Genomic DNA, 12747 nt, shown 5'->3' with positions numbered 1-12747 from the left:
TTTTATACTCTCGCAACTTGTTGCTATACCTATCGGTGCTTTTGTTCACCTCTCGGTTATTTGTATCACCTATAACTAATCGAGTTAGATATAGGGTTATGTATATATAAATGATCAGGATGAAGAGACGAGTTGAAATCCGGGTGACTGTCTGTCCGTCCGTCTGTGCAAGCTGTAACTTGAGTAAAAATTGAGATATCTTTATGAAACTTGGTACAGATGTTTCTTGGGACCGTGAGACGGTTGGTATTGCAGATGGGCGTAATCGGACGACTGCCACGCCCACAAAACGCCATTAATAAAAAACAAATAAATTGCCATAACTAAGCTCCACAACAAGATACAAGACTCTTATTTGGTATACAGCATCACATAAGGAAGAGGCATCTGCAGTTTAATTTTTTTTATTAAACTTCCTAATAAGTTTAATGTGCTTATCTCCTATACCTCCAAAGCTATAATAACAAAATTCACTGGGAACAAATCATCTCTATCGACGGTGTGAAAATGGGTGAAATCGGGTGACAAGCCCGCCTACTCCCCATATAACTGTACTGTTAAAAACTACTAAAAGCGCGATAAATCAATCACTAAACTAGCCAGAGACATTAAATTTTATCTCTGGGATGGTATAAGATAATTTTATAGGAACCACGTTCAAAATTAAAATGTGGGCGTGCCACCGCCCACTTTTAGGTAAAAACCCATATCTTGGGATATACTTAACCGATTTCAACCAAATTCGTTACATAATATTCTTCTCATATTTCTATGTTCTAGTACTAAAATGGGCGAAATCGGATTACAACCACGCCTATTTCCCATATAACATCATTTTAAATTCCATCATATCGGCGTAAAACTTTGCGTGAATAATACGTTTAAAGTATGCCACCCTCTGACCAAAAATTATCTAAATTGAACCAAAACTGTTCAAGCCCCTAGGTAGTGAATATGTGGACCCCAGTGCCTGTAGTTGACATTTTACCGAAAATATCTCAAGAACAAGGCGGCAAGATCCACAAAGAAATCTAAAACGAGTATACCATTTGACTTTGCGAGAGTATAAAATGTTCGGTTACATCCATACTTAGCCCTTCCTTACTTGTTTTCGATTTAATTTGGTATATACAAGAAGCCAGAGGCATATACAGTGAAGCCACGAATTTAGCACACTCGTTTTGAAAGCAGAAAATCCGTTTATTTTGATTATTAGGGGAAAAATTTCAAACTTAAACATGGTTTTGAAATTATTATGTGAATGCATATTAACACGCTATTTTTAGTGTAGCATGATTTATTTTTCGGTCTACAATTTTGCTAAGTTCCTTCATTTTTTTTTTTGTTCCAAATGATGCTCGATGTCATTTCACAGATTCTCAATTGGATTGGGATCGGGATATTAAAACATAGATTTCTTTGTTTACTAATTAACTCTTCAGTTACGCATAAAAATCCACTTTAAAGGCATTGTGCCGTAAATTTTTACCATGGGGTCTACACCGTACTCTTATATACCTGGATTTTGGAATATCACCCAACTAGAAAATGTGCTAAATTCCTGTCAAGCTTTAAACCAGCACCAAACTCGCGTTTATTTTATAACTGTGTAAAAGTGTAATAAGTAACAGAATTCACACTTGTGAAAGTGCCAACTAGCTGCTGTGTTTTTTCTGGGATGTTTTAGGCCAGTGTAAAAAAATCCATATCTACTAAACATATTAAGGTGTGTGCTATATTCATGTCCACCACTGTATAGTCTCTCTTTCTCGGAGTCTAATTGCAGGGTGGTACTTGTTCTGCCTAGGTCATTTGCTTCACAGTTACCTGGAATATCACTGTGTCCTGGAACCCATTGTAGGTTTAATGTGAAGTAGGATATTAGATCCGCTAATAGATCGAGACATTCCTTCACTATCTTCGATGAAACCCTAAGAGATTTTAGTGATTTCAAAGCCGCTTGACCATTTGTGAATATAAATATATTTCTTGTTGTAGAGATACAATATAGGCTTGCTCAGCGACCTAAGGTTAATTGTGCCCTCCGCCCTGATGAACAGGTTCACATAGGTCCAGCACTCTGATAAAATCCAGGATCCTGCTTTGCGCTATTGAGGTGATGTGGTCCCTATTCGGATATAGTGATGCAAGAGTCTTGATCCTGCGTCTACAGACTGAGGAGTCTCCGGCTGCATGTCGTGCAAAACCGGCAGTTTGCATAAGATGCTATAACCATGTTGAACAGGGGTTTCTGTTCAGCCGTTCTCTATACTTTTGCACCAAAAGCTGTAATCTCGTAAGCTGAGATCACTTTCATTACGATAGTTGCATTGGAAATTTAAATGTATGGAAAGTTTGATCGTGTTCCTGCAATGCCCGCGCCAATACCTTCCGACGTTTTTGGGACATCAGTGTACAACTTAATACTGCTATCTCTTACTAGTAGGTCAAACATGCATGTTCTTCATTCAGCCCTATTGCCGAGGGTAACTTTAAATTTTGTGAAGTTTACCTTTTTGGTAATGCTGCCCTGCATTAGAAGACCCAATGGTATTTCATGAATTAAGGCCTTCGTTTGTTGAAACGAGATTAACTTCACTCTTGCATACCCTTCTGTCGACGTGTCCTTGCAGTCCACCAGCATCAGTCTTGGTCTGAAGTAGTCACCATGGAAGGATACGGAGTACCGATGCCCCCTGTAAATCTCATCCATGATTTGGTCCTGGAGATTGGTGTGCTCCTCCCACCTCAAAGTCTCAGCCGGATAGTTGAGAATCGCGGTGATGACGCGGTGCTAGCACTTCACTTTCGCTCTCTGCGGCAGAAGAAGCATGTGAACTGCTGCGCCCAACTTTTTTCAGAGAGAGCTTATCTGTCTCCTGTGGAGTTCTTTCCTGCTGGAGGTGCCTTAGATACCACTTCAGACTGGTACTACTCATACCCACCCTGCGAGGGTCAGCTGAGCCTACTGTGGAGGGAGTTGTCCTGAGGTTCCACTTCCTTTTCGGCCACTTCGCTTTCTTGTTGTAAGCACTTGTTGTAAGATTTGGCGTTTTTCTGAGGATGCACTGACACACATACTAGCTGCTTTCCATACGTCGAGTTACGCGAGGCGTTATTACCATTAGGCCACACCATCATTTTACTATAACAGGTATCAAGTGCTATAACTACTTTACCTTACTAGCTTAATTTCAAACCACTTTTAACAATACATATATCAACCATAAACTAAATTACTTTTTACCGTTGGAATATAAGATAAAATAATGTTTGCTTCCCTTTTAAACTGTTTTGATTTTGAAAAATACGACTAGTATGACTGGAAATTTATAATTATTGGTCCATACCGTTAGTTACTACAAGGTGCGTTCCAAAGTAAACAGTAAAAAACTAACAAACTAACAAACTAAACTCTAGTGGCGCCATCTATATGTCGACTAGTGCGTTAGAATCTGCTATCCTTTATCGACTTCCAGTAAAAATTTCATGACATATCATCTATTGGAAGTGAAGTATCGCGTTTTAAGTGTCACTATGTTTTTGTCATCGGTGCGAAAATGAGCTTCGAACAAAGAGCCAACATTAAATTTTGTTTTAAAATTGGTAAAACTTTTACCGAAACGTTTCAATTGATGAAACAAGTTTATGACTATGATTGCCTATCCCTTAGCAGAGTGCACGAGTGGTTTCAACGTTTTCAAAGTGGTCGTAAGGATATAAATGAGAAATGAGCCGAAACCCAAAAAATCGCGCCTGGAGAAGTCAAAAGTGAAGACAATGCTGATTTGTTTTTATGATTCCAAGGGTATTGTCCACAAAGGAATGGTTCCACCCGGCCAAAACGTTAATGCGGTATTCTACCTTGGAGTTTGAAGCGTTTGGTGCGCCGTATTCGACGTGTTCGGCTCGAATATCGCGAAGATGGAAGTTGGCGTTTGTTGCACGATAATGCGCCGTCTCATCGATCGATGCTTGTGGCTGATTATTTGACCAAAAATTACATTTTAACTATCAACCACTCCCCGTATGCACCTGATATGGCACCGTGCGACTTCTACCTTTTCGGAAAAATACATTTGCCGATGAAAGGAAAGCGTTATGCAGACGTGGAGGCCATTCAAAAGGCTTGCACCGGCATACTGGCTTCTATAGCGGACAACGAGTTAAAACACTCGTTCGACATGCTTTTGGACCGTGCAAAAGTTAAAGCAGAAGGATACTATTTTGAATAAAATTAATTGATTTTGTCGATAAAACCATTTGTTCTGTCTTTTTTTTAAAAGTCCTGTTTACTTTGGAACGCACCTTGTATACAACAACAAAACAAAAGTTATTAGACACTATTTTGTATATATATACAAATTACATCCGCTCATATATACTCGTAAATATGTATGTATAAGAAAGCCGTTTATGCAGAGGATAGTTCATGGGTTCGAAAATAGTGTGAATGCTTTGCAGTTAGATTTATTACGCCACACAAATAGCACCTATGTATACATGTAATTACTAGAAGATCCGGCCACGCGTTACTGTGCTATGCTATACATTACTACTAATACTATTATAATAAACTATTTAATACAGTTCAAATATTATTTACGATTAAAGTCAAAAACGTTATCGCCGGTATAAGAATCCAAAGGATTGTACTGAGGTTTAATTTTGAAAAGGAATATTTGTCAATAGAAAAAATTATGAATTTTCAATTTGGCATTTTACTTAAAATTATAATTTTTAGCTCTGGGAGCTTTGCGCATTTTTTTCGTAATATTTGATTTTATTCAATTTAAATAAAATTTTCTAGTGATTTTTGTTGATACATTTCAGAGGTATTAGTAAATTTTATGCTATATTTCCATGCTTTCATTTAAAGTGTACATTAAATATCCTAATATATATATGTGCTCATAATTATAAAAGTGGTCTAAGTCAAAATTAAAAAAAAAAGAGTATCACTTATTTCACACGACATGAGTTTAAACTAAATGTAATCAATGTAATTTTGCGATATCGTCAAAAATGAAACTTTCGATAGTAGCTGTAATTGTAACGTTATACGGAATTCATTTTGTGTTAATTATGAAAGTGTTCTAAGTCAACAATTTAAAGAAATTATATTAGGTGTAGCAAAAACAAATGCATTATTTTTGCATGGAATTGTATGCTTTAATTATTACCTTTCGTATCCAGCTTGGACAGCGGAAATCGATGTTTGGACTCGGCGATTTCCATTATTTGATCGATTTTTTCGATAATTGGTCTTCGAGAGCGTGGTGCATCTTTGACATCGAAATTACCGGAACGGAATCGACGAAACCAAAATTGTGCATAATTGGCTATTACAGTATCAGGACCATAAACGCTATTTATATTTTCAGCCACCTGGCTTGCGTTTTCGCCCTTATCGAAGAAAAACTGTAAAATATAGCTAGTTTCTCCTTGCTAGTGTCCATCTTTAACGCGCGCTTAAACAAAAGTGAATCAACCAATCTCAAACTGTCAGAAAAGATTTTTTAGCACGAAATATCATCTTTCTAATGTCATCTAGCCGAACTCGATCGAACCTATACAACGCGGTATACAGATAAATAACGCCATATATTGGAATATAATGGATTTCTTTTTACTACACCTAATATTGTATAAATAAATGACAATCGAATAACAGAAATGCCAATTCATTCCGGTTTATCTAACAATATAATTCAGTTGATGGGCAAATAGTTTATATATTTTTTCACTATGTCAACAGATAGCGGTTCAGGCAAGTTAACGACAACGTACTTATTATGTGAATATTCGGATAATAGTATGTTGTAATGTGATAATATGATGATCCGCAGAAAAGAATAAGGCAATTATCATCTTCAGATGAATCAGACCAATGCATCTCTGAAAATTTAGAAACCCCAGAAATGGCGCAGATAGAAAAAGATAAGAAAAGAAAACGGGCAAGAAATGAAGATAGTTACGCACAAAATATTAGAAAAATTAAGAGAAATAGTGGCAAAGAATACACGACGAAAAAATCAAGCCTTGTGAGTGCCATAATTTTTGAAAATTGCTTTTGCTTGAGAAAATGTTTAGATCGCGTAGAATATAATGAAAGAAAATATAATTTTGATAATTTCTGAAAACTAAAAGATTTTAAAACCCAGAATCTATACCTGTGTACTACAGTTCATTAACAATTAATCAAACAAAGGCGGCCCAGAACTTTTGAAAGATCCATGAGAAAATGCAGGTACAAGTATTTTCTGTCAAGAAGCAATATGTCAGAAATAGTGTCGGTTTGCAGACAGTTTTTTTAGACACCCATAAAATTTCTTTAGGACGGTTAATTCGTGCTCTGAATGCTGAAACTCCTGGAACTGATCGCCGTGGTAAGATGACTAGATCTTCGCGAAAAACAGACGAAATTAAGATAAGAGGTGTACGAGAGCATATTTTAAGTTTACCAGCATTCGAGAGTCACTATACCCAAGCTCGTCACACTCCTGGACGAAAATATTTGAGTCCTGAATTAGATATTCGAAAAATGTATAGCCTGTATGTAGAAAGATGTGAAGAAAATAACCAATCCTTTGTTAAGGAATGGGTTTACAGGAAAACAGTTAACACTGAATTAAACTTAAATTTCCATGCTCCTAGAAAAGACACATGCCAAAAATGTGATTTACACAAAGGAAAAATCGAAGCTTGCAATAATGAGGAAGAGAAATTACAACTTAGAGAAAGCCATGATGTACATTTACAAAATGCCGAACGAGTTAGAAACTGTCTTGCAGAGGACCAAAAGAGAGTAAAATAATATTCCAGGGAATGTTATGGGTTCTCATTTGATTTGCAAAAAGCACTTCCATTCATCAGTCATCGAATCATAATATTGAAACGATAGACCACAAATTTTTGGTATCGGGTCATTCGTTTCTACCGAATGACCGTGTTTTTGGTTTGATAGAGATGAAAATAAAAAAAGCAAATTACTATGCAATCCTAAACATTACTATGAATCGATCGAAATTTGTAGAAAAAGAAATATATTTTCGATCAAACGAATGTCACAGCCGGATTTTATTTCAACGAAATCACTTGAACAATCAATAACAAGGAGATCAAATAATACAGCGTTCGAATCTGTCTCTTGGCTAAAAATTCAATGGATGAGATTCTTGAAAAATTAACCTTATAAATTATTTTATAAGACTTATTTAGATGATTCTGAATTCCAAGTTTTGGATTTTTTTCCTAAAAGAGGAAAACCAAAAATGTACGAAAATATTCAATTACTTCCATTATACAAAACCACTAGACCAGTAACGGAAGAAAAACATAAAGATCTTAGTGTTTACTACCATACATTCTTCCAATTTTTCAGGAACATTTTAAACATCTTAAAAAATCGAAATTGTGATAAAAATGGATTGCTTTTTAAAAATGATTAATAAATGTTTGTGAATTATTTCGTTAAAATTGTTGTTTCAAGTAAAAATCACAATGTTTTATTACTTTAAGTCGATTATAGAACATTCAGTTAATTTTGTAAATGGTCTAGGTAAATTCAAGGTCTAAAAACAACATTTTCCTATTGTTTAAATGAGTTTAAACTCCCTCCTCCAAGTGCACCACTCTTCTCGGGAAAAACTGACACACCCTAATGAAGCATACCACACCTGTGAACACTCAAGGAATTTCACCCCACACAACGACACCACCACACTCTGCCTCTGAGAACAACATGCACGAAGACACCTAACCAAAAGGACGGGATCATCGTTAAATCTATTCGTTAGCACACCGCACCGCGTAAACAACACATTCGTTTCGTTTTATTAACACATCAATACGAAATCGATCAAGTGCGTTATAATTCGCTTCGATAATGTAACCGTCAACTGCAATCATTTCGTTCGACATCAGCTCTACACGGCTATATTTATCATTATTTAAATAAGTGTTAAAGTTAGAATCTTTTGTAACAATAAATAAATTACCACTTATTTCGGATCAGAAATCTGCTTTTCATTTGTCACATTAACCGCGACTGTAAGTGCCACATCAAAACTTTACAGTGGTATGCGCTTACCTATTTAATCATGGTCCTTCGAGCCTAAACGAAAGGCGCTATAATTTTACGTCCTAGGAAAAAATTAAAACAGTTTTGTGATAAAAAAAAACCCAAAAGAGTGCAGTGGAGCTAAAAACAAAGAAAGTGCAGTGACTCGAAAAATATAATATTATATATTCACACATACAAACATGTAGCCAAAATTACCAAAAATATGTAAAAACTAAAAAAGAGCAAAAGCACTAGAGAAGAGCTAGAAATATAAAAATAATACAAACCTAAAATTAATAAAAACAAACAAAAACCTACACAAGCGGGCGCGGAACCTAAACCAAAAAAAAAACTAAAAGCATACATAAATTGAGCGCGAAACTAAAGCACCATACAACAAAACCTAGACAAAAACACGTATTCGGGCGCGAACTAATTTATCCACAAAAATACAAACAACAAAAACTACAGGAATATCAGCTGGACACATTGCAGAGAGAAGCCCAGGAGTTTTACCACTCGCACATACATACATACATATATACAAACAAAACACAGTGAGCGTATTGATTTCACCATTTACTTATTATATGTAAATAATTTATAAGAAAAACCGAAAACAGTTTGGTACAATTTATTTGTATTTCCAAATATAATATATAATAATATAATATGTAAATAATTATTGTATGCCTATAAGCTTACCTTTGTGTTTTCAAACACACATATTCCACCAACATAAGAAAAATAAACATAATTCAAGTATTTACTTGCAAATGTTCTTATTTTTAACAAAACAGTAAGCAGGATTGCCTAAAATAAGTAAGCAAAGGCACAAACATATAACAAAAATTAAAAGACAAAGGAAGAGAAACAAAATAAATACAAACATACATATTTACATACTTATTAAACCAAATTACATTTTTACATACACATGCAAGTGCATATATGGGAAAACATCGTGTTTTACCAATTCTGTTTTCGCGCTCTCTTTACGTCCCTTAAATATATATACATATTTTTAAAAACTTACGGCAAAGAATCTGCCAATCTTTCTACACCCTACATTGGGTATTATTGAACTACAAAATTAACTTTTAAATCTTAAAAAAAAGGTGATTAATTGATTTGGTAAATAAAGTAACACCAAATATTAAAAAAAACATTTGTTACAACGCAAACAAAACAAAAAACAAAAAATAAATAAAAAAAAACCATACACAAAATATTCTTTTAACAAGAACTTAAGCACATACGCATATGTACATATATTCAAGCAAAACCTCTTGTTCTTCTTAAAACACAAGCAAGCACATTGATCTCTTCAACGAGCTCTCAATTGCATTAGAAAATATACATACATACGCACAAACAATCCGTGCATACTTATGTACAAATTGTATTGATCTCTTCAACGAGCTCTCAATTTTACGAGCACATAAATATATATTAACAAGTCCGTGTATTAGGATGTACCTAAATACATCAACATATGGACAAAAATATTAAATTAAAAGTGCGATTTTTATCAATTAAATTTAATAAAGCAATATACATATTCAAAATAAAACCACAGCAAAATCTTATCGCAAGTAAATTCAGTTTACACTGAAAAAATAAATAAAAGGTTATATATTAATAATTCATTGAAACATTATATAAATAACATAACAAAAATGGTTAAAGGCGACAAAATTCAAACTACACCTGTACGAGCTACACGCTCAAAACAGTTTGCCAAATTCATTTCTGAGAGTGACCGATTAACACGATACTACACTCGATTTTCATCTTCACCGATTTAAGACATCTCTGAATCGTTATTGGAAATAAAAAAACAAATTATTGACAATTTTTGGACTCGTCTCCAAACGGCTCATGACGCCATAGTAGATTATGACAATTCAGATCTACCACACGATTTTAAATCATCGGCTTACGCACTATACAAAAACTGCTTAGACCAGTACGAAGAAACAAAAGCTATGATTTCTGATCAATTAAAGCTAATAAAAGCGATTGCACCTACTCCACATCCGAGAGTAGAGCTGCCACAAATTCAAAGTCAAGAGGCAAGTTCAGGCATCCATTGACGACAATTTCAATTTGGCTTGGGAAGTTCTAAAAGCAAGATATGAAAATGAAAGAATATTGGTCAATAAACAAGTAACGACACTAATAAACTTGCCTAAAATTCAAAAAGAAGCAGGTGAAGAATTTATTAGACTACAATCCATTGTTTCTAATTGTTTGTCGGTTTTATCGACACAAAATATTCCCACAAACAGCTGGGACCCTATACTGGTAAACATATGCACCGCCACATTACCAGAAAAATCGTTACTTTTGTGGGAGCAATCGCTCTCATCACGAAAGAAATGCCCCACGTGGCAACAAATAAAAGACTTTCTAACTACCCAGTACAAAATCGCTGAAAGGGTAGATAAAAAACCAATTTAAAAAAAAAATGTTCAACACGACCTAAAAAGAAGCTTCCATAGACCCCAAGCTAGTAGCAAAAACAAATTAAACAGAAGCTTTTACAAAACGCAATCGTTCACATCCGAACAGAATAAACTGGCGTCATGCGAACTATGCACAAGAGGGCATAAACTACAATCTTGCGAGATATTTAAAAAATTAAAAATTCACGATAGAAACAATTTTATAAGATCAAAAAGATTATGTACAAATTGCTTGTCACATACGCATACTCATAAAAATGGTAAAAGCAAATTCAATTGCATCTACTGTCGAAAAAGACATCACAATGCTTCACTACACCACATTTCCCAGCTCACCCCAAAAGAGCGCATATATTAGTATAAAAAGAACCACGGGTTTAGTTTTAACTACAAATCCCAAAAACCACAATACCGAAAATTACCAAATAACTCCATGTTGCTCAAAGGCACAAAACACTCAAACGCTACACAGCGAAATACAAAATGGGGCGTTACTCACAGCAGTCATCTCTATCGAACATCGAGGAGAACTCTACGTACTTAGAGCCTTAATCATAGCGTCTAGGGCACAAAATAGGCTACAACTGCCAACAAAACTAGCCAACTTTGAAATCACGGGAATGGGCGGAAGAGTAGTCCAAAACTCAAATAAAATCTGCTCCATTACCCTAATTTCCCCCCATGCGGATAAGCACATACAAGTAGAAGCTATAGTCTTACCGCAACTTACAAATATGCTTCCAAGCTATCACATAAATACCAAGCATTGGCAAAAGATTTCACACCTAAAGCTAGCAGATCCCAACTGCAACACTCCCGCTCAAATAGATCTTCTATTAGGCAGCGATCTCATACCTCAGATAATACTTGAGGGTATTGAGAAAATTTCAAACACACTATTGGCACAAAATACTATTTTCGGTTGGATCCTAAGTGGACTAGTTACGGAACCAGTTACCACTATGACAACTCAAGTTGAGGAAATCTCAAATGAATACCTCAATTCACAATGGATAAAATTTTGGGAGTTAGAAGAACTTTCCCCCATTTCAATTACAACCCCAGAAGATCAGTATTGTGAAGACTTCTACAAAGCCACAACTACTCGATCAAATAATGGTTGGCACGTCGTACGACTACCGCTAAAGCCACAATTTTCCAACTCTCCACGAATTGGCAGAAAAATAAAATAAAATAAAGTCAGAATTTCCTTTGACATCCCCAATATTAAAAACACATACATATATAACCTTTCGACTCCGCAGGATGGCTTTCGAGAATAATGATGAAAAAATCATGAGCTATGTGGTATTGCCAAATTAGTATCCACGTACACATATATATTCCATCGCACGTCCACTCGTCCATGCGCGACATAATTCCCCTAGAAAAATCGACACAGTACACAATATTGGATGATACTAACATCCTTGAACGATTTTATCGTTCTCCCGAGCCCATCAGAGTAGTATAATAAATTCTCAAATTTATAGAACAACACAAAAATAAAATTAAGGGATCACTATACTCCCAAGTAGATACAGCGATGCTCCTAGATTTGCAAAAAGCAAACGTCGCATTTATCTAAGCGCTCCTTATATGGGTAGTATATGGGAATCAGCTATAAAAAGCTATCCTCCTACTTCAAAAAAGTAGATGTATATTGCAAATATAAATATATCGAATTTACCACATTACTAACTTGAAAAGAAATAGTTCTCAATTCACGGCCAATCACTGTACTCTCGCAGGTACCCCTCTAAGTTCTTTGTCCTAACATCAGAGCATTTTCTCAAAGGAGCACCCATTCTGGCCATATCTGAGTAAGGCGTGGAGTCGCTAACCTTAATAAACCGATGGTAAAGAAATTTTAAACAACCGCAAATACAAGTACCGCAAGTACGAAAAGCAACTACAACCTCATATACCCGCAAAATAAAGTTGCTTACCTTAAAGCACTTACATTCACATCAAAATGTGTACAAAATTTGTTCTTAAAACCAAAGCCGTTTTATACGCACAGGATACGGATATACCACTACTTCATCACCGTGCCCTCAGCTACTCCATCAGCAGTACGCCGAAATACATTCCACAGCACATACGTGTATTACTAGGCTAAATATTCGCCTAGGGGGCACAGGATGTTTAAATGAGTTTAAACTCCCTCCTCCAAGTGCACCACTATACTCGGGAAAAACTGGCACACCCTAA

The sequence above is a fragment of the Bactrocera oleae genome, chromosome 2 (assembly GCF_042242935.1).
Source record: "Bactrocera oleae isolate idBacOlea1 chromosome 2, idBacOlea1, whole genome shotgun sequence".
NCBI lineage: Eukaryota > Metazoa > Arthropoda > Insecta > Diptera > Tephritidae > Bactrocera > Bactrocera oleae.
Note: the sequence above shows the minus strand (reverse complement) of the source record.